Raw genomic sequence first — 9,235 nt, forward strand, 5'->3', positions numbered from 1 at the left:
CTTCCGTGCTACCACATGTTTTCTGCAAAGAATACGGTTTAGTAAGTTGCAAACCTCTTTCCTTGTACACACAAAATAGAGGGGCCGTGATGAGGGTTCCATGGCCCTGGATTAAAGCCCGTCATCCGGTCAGGGGGCATGGGTGTTTCCGGTTGGGACCAAGAGGGGGCACCCCTTAGAGCGCGCGATATAAATTTGATCCCATGCTATTCGAGGTTGTAGCCTCCCCATCTTAGATTTTTTCTTGAATGTTGCCTAGGGTGATTCCTGGCAGCGAAATGTGGAATGGGTGTGTACTGGTTAGATGTGTTTCTCCTAAAATACCGTAAAAGGAACTAGTCCTTTGTGACTACTGAAAACCGTTGGCTGTGGTTAAAGAGTACAAACTCTGCAGAGTCAAAACCATTCGAGTAACCATGTCCATGGTCAAGGACTTTGATCAACATATTAGTGTCAATCTCAGTATCAGTCTCAGTGTCAGTCTCAGTGACAGTCTCCAGAGAATAAGCATGAAACTGAGAGTGGTAAACCCGGCCGAATATTATTCCTGTGGATGGACTAACCAGTTTATTATCACGTACCGAGTATCCCGTGGAATGATGTTACCTTCATGAGCTACTTGAATTCGAATGATGAGATATAAGCCCTTTATGTGATGTCGCTCAGACGTCCGACTGTGGCATTCTTGTTATTTACTTTGATATAAGCCCTTTATGTGATGTCGCTTAGACGTCCGACTGTGGCATTCTTGTTACTTACTTTGATATAAGCCCTTTATGTGATGTCGCTTAGACGTCCGACTATGGCATTCTTGTTATTTACTTTGATGTAAGCCCTTTATGTGATGTCGCTTAGACGTCCGACTATGACATTCTTGTTATTTCCTTTTGATATAAGCCCTTTATGTGATGTCGCTCAGACGTCCGACTGCGGCATCCTTGTTATTTACTTTCATTGTAAGCCCTTTTCGAGATGTCGCTTAGACATCCGACTGTGGCACGTACTATCATTTACGTTTCAATATAAGCCATTTATGTGGTGTCGCCCTGACGCCCGACTACGGCATGTTAAGTTATTTTTCCTTTCGAGGCGTCGCTTCAGACACCCGATCGCTCTTCAACTATTTTATTGGGATTTCGGGAGGACTACCGCCTGACTTCCTTTTTATTTAACATGCAGTACAAATTTATTATCTGAGTGCGCATTACTAGTCTGCTCATGTGCATCATGTTTGCATTCGTTATATCTTATGTCCAAACTGTCTTGCGAGTACATTCAAAGTACTCACCTGGCTTGTTGATTTGGCCAGATGTTGACGAAGGCGATCTTATGGATGAAGAGTATGATAGCGAGTCCGACGCCTAGAGGAGTCCCAGTCAGTCCCGTGCGATCCTGGAGTTGGTCACTTGTATTATATACGCTTCCGCTGCCCTAATAAAATCATCGAGCCTCGCTCCGGCGCTTGATGAGCTGTAAGATTTTGGAGTCATGTCACCCACTTCACTATGACATATCCACCACCACTTTTATTATGAGTCAGTAGTTATGCCACCATACCCTTTGTGTCATATTCGCCTTTATATATAATATCGGCGTGCTTGTAATAAATTGTTGAGCAGCCTCAGCTCACAGAAATTCCAAGCAAAATACAAAGTATGTAGTACAAGACCATTCTGGTCTATGAGTACAACACAAGGTTTCTAGTGGCTGATGGCGGAAGCGGTTTGTGGTTCATCAGTGTCTATGGGACTCCATTTCCCACAGGAACAGCTAACCTGGATAACTCCTATCTTCGCGAGGCTGCTATCACCATTGCGTAGGTTCCGGGGCTTTCATCGCAACGCTCCTCTCCATGCAAGAAATATGGCCAAGACAATAGCCAGGGACAAGCCAGTGAGTACTTTGAATGTACTCGCAAACATTATGAACTCAGGTATAATATAACAAATGATAATCATGCTCTGAAACATTCCATGATCACAACGTCAGTCACGAAATAAAAATCCATGATGCACGCAAGCAGGTTATTCATGTCAAACATGAATATGCAATCAGAGAGTAGAATTAGAATGCACCGATCGGGTGTCTGAAGCAACGCCTCGAAATGATAATAATGTAAAGCATGCCTCAGCCGGGCGTCTGAGCGACACCACATAAAGGGCTTACAAATAAAATAAATAACAAGCATGCCACAGTCGGGCGTCTGTGCGACACCACATAAAGGGCTTATAAGTAATTTAAATAACAAGCATGCCACAGTCGGGCGTCTGAGCGACACCACATAAAGGGCTTACAAATAAAATAAATAACAAGCATGCCACAGTCGGGCGTCTGAGCGACACCACATAAAGGGCTTATAAGAGAATAATCATAATGAATATCCAGGAGGTAGAACCGTCCCAGGGATACTCAATAATTCAATTAATACCAATGGTTAGGCTATAGTAATAATAATCATAATCATCATATGTCCCAAGTCATGATCAATGTTCTAGTTTAGCAATTTTTCCTCCGAAGACCGACACTAAGACCGACACTTGACCCATCCCAGCCTGTAGTCCTTAACCATGGACACGGCTATTCGAATAGATATAATCTCTGCAGAGGGTGTACTCTTTACCCACGAGTAACGGATTCCTTTAGTCCATCGGGGCTAATTCCGTCTACGGTCTTTTAATTGAAAACACACCTGACTGCACACACCAGCCTAACTTAACGGTGTCTGGAATCACCCACGACACCCGTTAAGCGAAACTCTAAGTGGGGAGGCTACAACCACGACTAGCATGGGATCACAAAATTTATAATGCACGCAAACTAGGGGAGCTACGCCCTCGGCTCCAACCGGAAACACCCATGTCCCCGGACCAGGTGGCATGTCTACCGAATGCAGCTGGTATCTTCCACCATGGCCTCTCTGTACGGTGTGTGCTAGGAAGGGGTTGACAACTTACTGAACCGTACCCTACATGTGGCAGGGACAAGTGGTAGTACGAAACAAGTATGGGGGTTACTGGAACAAGACTCGATCTACGGTCGACTCAGGAGATTAAGGCATTCCCTGCAGGATTAGTATAACAAATATATTTCACACCAACAAACAGAATCACCACTCATCATACCTCACCATGCCTTACCGGACATAATCGTCTCAACGAATTATTAGAGACAAGTTCGTGTCTACCCAAGACAGAGAGTTTCCCGGATTCCTCCCGATAGGCATGAAAGGCATACAAGGGTGATTACTATCAGAAGCATATCAAATTCCAACAGCAAGGAATCATCATTATGCACTCATGAATATGATCATAACACCACATAAAATACCGAACACTTCATGTAAAGGTGGTGTCGTATTAGCATCGAACGACACACAACAAATATTATGTCGGGGTTCAGAATGCTTGCCTTCAGGAGTATGTAAGTGGGGTGCACTTTTTGAAAGTTGCTTCCTTCTTCAAAAATCCTATTTTAAGAAAATTTAAATTAACACATAGTTTCAAAATAGTACAAAAAGTTGTTTGTAAAATTTTCGAATATATATGAAAATAAACTAGGCAAAATTTGAGAAACAACAGAAAAAGAATCAAATCAATTGGACATATATTTAAAAAGTCAAAATTCTGTTTTTAATAAAAATTAGAAAAAGAAAAACGGTTCGGGGGCTTACGCTTTCTCCTTAGCGAAGACATATTCGGTGAAATACGTTTCCACTTAAGACACGTCGGCAGAGCTGGGGTCACTGGCAGGTGGGGCCGTCGGGTCCACTGGTCAGGTTTGACCAGTCGCCCGCGCCCTCCTTCCTTCTCTGGCCGAGCGGTGGCGGAGCTCCGACGATTGTCGCCGACGAACGGCGGCTTCCCGCGGGATTCTGGGGGCGGGTATGGATCCGCTGGTCCAGGGCGATCCTCCCAGTGGTTGATAGGCTGGCGGGGTGGAGGGGGTCGCCGGCGGCGAGCTCCGCGGCAGACGGTGGTTTCGGGTGGATCGGGGTCTCGAGCTATGGTGGCTCCCAATCGGGCTAGAGAGGTGGGGCGGCTCCGCACGGCTGAGGGTAGTCCGACGGTGGTGCTGGAAGAACTGGGGAGGCCCTGCTCGCGACGTACGGCACCGGAGCGTGGCGGCGGCCGAACTGGCCGGAGACGAGGCAGACGGCCTCCCTCCGTCGATTGCTGGCTATGGGAGCACTAGGGAGATGGCCTGAGGTCGCCTCAGGGTCTAGACGAGCTCAGGGGCTCCTTTTATAGGCGGTCGAGGCCGGTTCCCGCGGCTGCGGATAAGAACGCCGACGAACCGCCCTTCTGTTGCTGGCAGGGCGACATGGCGGCGACGGGCGGTAGCAGACGGGCTCGTTGATGAGCTCGAGCTGTTCCAGAGGGCAGCTGGCGGGCGGCTGTGGCTTGGGCGGCGCTGCCATGGCAGGGGCATGTTGCGGACGCCGGCGTGCCGCCAAGAGGGCTCTGACGGCGGTGTTGTAGGGCGCCAGGGGTGGCTTGGAGGGTTCTGGCGAGCGGACGAGAACGGGGCGCGGCCCTGCGGGCGAGCAAAGGCCAGGGGCAAGACGCAGCGGCTCGGTTGCGCGCGTGTGCAAAACATGCGCTCTGGGCGCGCCCAGAGCACGCACGCTACATGCTCGACAGAAAGCCAGGGTGGCCTAGAGGGCTTGGGTGAGGCTGGCAATTAACAGGTCTAGGTTAGAGGTGGCTAGGAGATTAGTGGACATGGTTGTTAGGTCAGGGGATCACAAACTAAAAACTAAGCCAAAACTGGCCATGCCCACAAGGTGCTCGACAAAATGCCATGGGCTTCTAGGCATCTCTTCTGGTGGCCCAAATCTCCAGGTTGGGGTCTCTTTAGGTGCAAGTGGTGATGGAAAAGTTATTTGGGTAAAACCAGAAACTTGCTAGTGCAAGTTTTGCAAATTTTTAGTTCTAGATAGAAAATAAAGGCTACTATTGTATGGACCAAAAGTATTCCAATGGGTCCAATCTCCTGGACTTAAGAGTTTGGTAGGCTGGTCTATAAGCAGGAGAAAAATCAAGGGCAATAGGGCAAGATAAAACATGGTTGCAGTACAAAACACCAAACTAGACCAGAATGAAGATGAGGATGATTTGCTCAAATTTTTCAAAGAACACCGATGGGTTTTTGCATAAAGTTCAATTATACACTACTACTGACATCCCCCAATTTTGGTGGAATTTTTAAAGAAATATTTAAATAGGTTGTAGTGCAAATGGAACTCTAAAACTTATGAAAAAACATTTTTTAAGAAATAAAGCTCAGGAAAAATAATTGTAGAAATAATTCCACTGGTAAAAAGAAATGGTCTTGGGAAGATATACAAGTCCAACAATATTTTTGAAAGGTTTCCACCTAGAAGGAAAAAAACTCAAAAATTCAGAGGGACAGAGTGATCTGAAATTAAAAGATAAAACCATAAAATATAAATTTAATTTCCTGGCAAAATTTTAATTAATAAATCAAGGTCAAAATTTTGGGGTGTTACAATAATACCCCCCTTAAGAAAAATCTCGTCCTCGAGATTTGCTAAAAGTTGTTTCGAAAATATTAGTTCTACTAACACAAAGTGACATCACAAAAATAACCATCCTACTCATGCAATAAAATGTGGCTACTGTGAGTGGGCAATTTAGGTCGTGTAAAACTACAGTGTGGAATACTGGCGCTGGGCGGAAAAATCTATGGTTGGGGAAAAACGAGAAATTTCTACTTTTGGTTACAGTGAATTTAGAATAAATTTCTAAAACACGCCGGTCGTACCCGAGAGCACAGTGCTCTCTTTGGCTGACAGGTGGACCCAGGGCCCACTGTCAGTCTCTTCTTCTACCTCTGGCTCTCTTTTCTTCCTCTCTCTCGCGTGCTTTCCCGCGCTTTCTCCACCGGCGACATCTAGCGCGTAGGGCATCTAGGCCGTACTGCAGTAGTGTGTGGCGCGCTAGCTGGTGGTGCAGCGTGCACTCACCTCGCGGGCCAGTGCGCTGTCGGCACTGCTCGTGGATTCGCCTCCGAACACCGGCGATCGAGCAACGAGCAGCGCTGGTGGACTTCGCCCACCGTACACCGATCTTGAGCTATAAAATGACCAAGGTGCTCCTTTCTTCTTCCTCACACCTGGCCTCGCTTCTCCTTCTCCTTCCTTCTCCTCCATGTCTGTTTGCAGGAGCTCGAGACGAGGCTCTAATGGCGGAGGTGATGCCAGACTGGTACATGATCCTGATGTGCGGAGGGTTGGCGGCATTGTTGGGGTTCTCCGTGCTCTTGTGCGTGATGATCCTCGATGATCGTCGCGATGCTGCCGCTCGAGTGTTAGCTCTCTGCGGTGGCGGTTATCATGAGGATTAAGTGCGGTGTCGGGTGCTAACTGTTGTCAGTGTGCTGGAGGCAACTTGCACCCGAATAATTACCCACAAATCTCTCCTTCAGAGACTGTGGTGTGCTAGGGAGGTGATCAGTTAGGTGCAAAACGCGCACGCGGATCTGCAATTAGTGCACGTGGTCGAGTGGTTGTGGTTGTGAGTCTGCTGTCGTGGTGCTGCGTGAATAAAAATCTATGTCATGAAGAGATATGCGGGTTTGCGGGAGGGATGTGCACCACTGCCCAATATTTCGAGGTGGATGGGGTGATCCTCGATTTGAGCAACTCGTACTGGGATGGGTCAAGTGTCGGTCTTAGTGTCGGTCTTCGGAGGAAAAATTGCTAAACCAGAACATTGATCATGACTTGGGACATATGATGATTATGATTATTATTACTATAGCCTAACCATTGGTATTAACTGAATTACTGAATATCCCTGGGACGGTTCTACCTCCTGGATATTCACTGTGATTATTCTCTTATAAGCCCTTTATGTGGTGTCGCTCAGACGCCCGACTGTGGCATGCTTGCTATTTAATTATTTATAAGCCTTTTATGTGGTGTCCCTCAGACGCCCGACTGTGGCATGCTTGCTATTTAAATTACTTATAAGCCCTTTATGTGGTGTCGCTCAGATGCCCGACTGTGGCATGCTTGTTATTTAAATTACTTATAAGCCCTTTATGTGGTGTCGCACAGATGCCCGACTGTGGCATGCTTGTTCTTTAAATTACTTATAAGCCCTTTATGTGGTGTCGCACAGACGCCCGATGATACGTCTCCATCGTATCTACTTTTCCAAACACTTTTGCCCTTGTTTTGGACTCTAACTTGTATGATTTGAATGGAACTAACCCGGACTGACGTTGTTTTCAGCAGAATTGCCATGGTGTTGTTTTATGTGCAGAAAACAAATATTCTCGGAATGACCTGAAACTCCATGGAACATCTTAGGAAAAAAACAAAAAAAAATCCTCGCCAAAGATGAAGACCAGGGGTCCCACACCCTTCTCACGAGGGTGGGGGGTGTGCCCCCCCTAGGGCGCGCCCCCTACCTCGTGGGCCCCCTGGAAACCCTACGACACCAACTCCAACTCTATATATTTGCTTTCGGAGAGAAGAAATCATCGCGTTTTACGATACGGAGCCGCTGCCAAGCCCTAAAACCTCTCGGGAGGGCTGATCTGGAGTCCGTTCGGGGCTCCGGAGAGGGGGATTCGTCGCCGTCGTTATCATCAACGATCCTCCATCACCAATTTCATGATGCTCACCGTCGTGCGTGAGTAATTGCATCGTAGGCTTGCTGGACGGTGATGGGTTGGATGAGATTTATCATGTAATCGAGTTAGTTTTGTTAGGGTTTGATCCCTAGTATCCATTATGTTCTGAGATTGATGTTGCTATGACTTTTGTTATGCTTAATGCTTGTCACTAGGGCCCGAGTGCCATGATTTCAGATCTGAACCTATTATGTTTTCATGAATATATGTGAGTTCTTGATCCTATTTTGCAAGTCTATAGTCACCTACTATGTGTTATGATCCGGCAACCGCAAAGTGACAATAATCGGGACCACTCCCGGTGATGACCATAGTTTGAGGAGTTCATGTATTCACTATGTGCTAATGCTTTGTTCCGGTTCTCTATTAAAAGGAGGCCTTAATATCCCTTAGTTTCCAATAGGACCCCGCTGCCACGGGAGGGTAGGACAAAAGATGTCATGCAAGTTCCTTTCCATAAGCACGTATGCCTATATACGGAATACATGCCTACATTACGTTGATGAATTGGACCTAGTTCTGTGTCACCCTATGTTATGACTGTTACATGATGAACCGCATCCGGCATAATTATCCATCACTGATCCGGTGCCTACGAGTTTTCCATATACTGGTTCTCGCTTATTTTACTTTCTCGCTGCTACTATTACAATCACTACAAAATACCAAAAACATTACTTTTGCTGTCTTTACTTTTGTTGCCGCTACCACCACTATCATATTACTTTGCTACTAAACACTTTGCTGCAGATACTAAGTTTCCACATGTGGTTGAATTGACAACTCAGCTGCTAATACTTGAGAATATTCTTTGGCTCCCCTTGTGTCGAATCAATAAATTTGGGTTGAATACTCTACCCTACAAAGTTGTTGCGATCCCCTATACTTGTGGGTTATCAAGACTAATTTCTGGCACCGTTGCCGGGGAGCATAGCTCTATTCTTTGAGTCACTTGGGATTTATATCTGCTGGACACTATGAAGAACTTGAGAGATCCAAAAACCAAGATCTATCCCTCAACTACGAGGGGAGGTAAGGAACTGCCATCTAGCTCTGCACTTGATTCACCTTCTCTTATGAGTAAGTTTGCGACACCTACACCTGCTTATGCTATTCGTTTTGATATGTCGCATGTTATTGATGATGCCACTTCTGCTATGCATGATACTTATGATGAAACTGCTTCTATGCCTGATACTACTGTGCCACTTAGTGATTTTCTAGAAGAACGACTTGCTAGGGCTAGAGAGATTGAAAATATTGAATCTGATTATGAAGATGAAAGTGATGATGAAGAATCACTTGTTATTCCTGAGGGTTATTTATTTGATCAAGATGCTTCTTTAGCTATTTTAGCTTGCAGAGATAGATATGAGCTTAAGAGGTTATTAATTAAATGGAACAAAGAATCACTTAGAGATAAAATGAAACCTGACGCTGATTTTGCTACTTCACCTATATGTGTTCCTGATAAGGATTATGAATTCTCTGTTGATCCTGATATAATTAATTTGGTTGAATCTGATCCATTTATGGCTATGAATCTGAAACTGTTGTGGCACATCTTACTAAG

Source organism: Triticum urartu, chromosome 1A, assembly GCF_056163025.1.
Source record: "Triticum urartu cultivar PI428250 chromosome 1A, HENAU_Tu73, whole genome shotgun sequence".
Classification (NCBI taxonomy): Eukaryota; Viridiplantae; Streptophyta; class Magnoliopsida; order Poales; family Poaceae; genus Triticum; species Triticum urartu.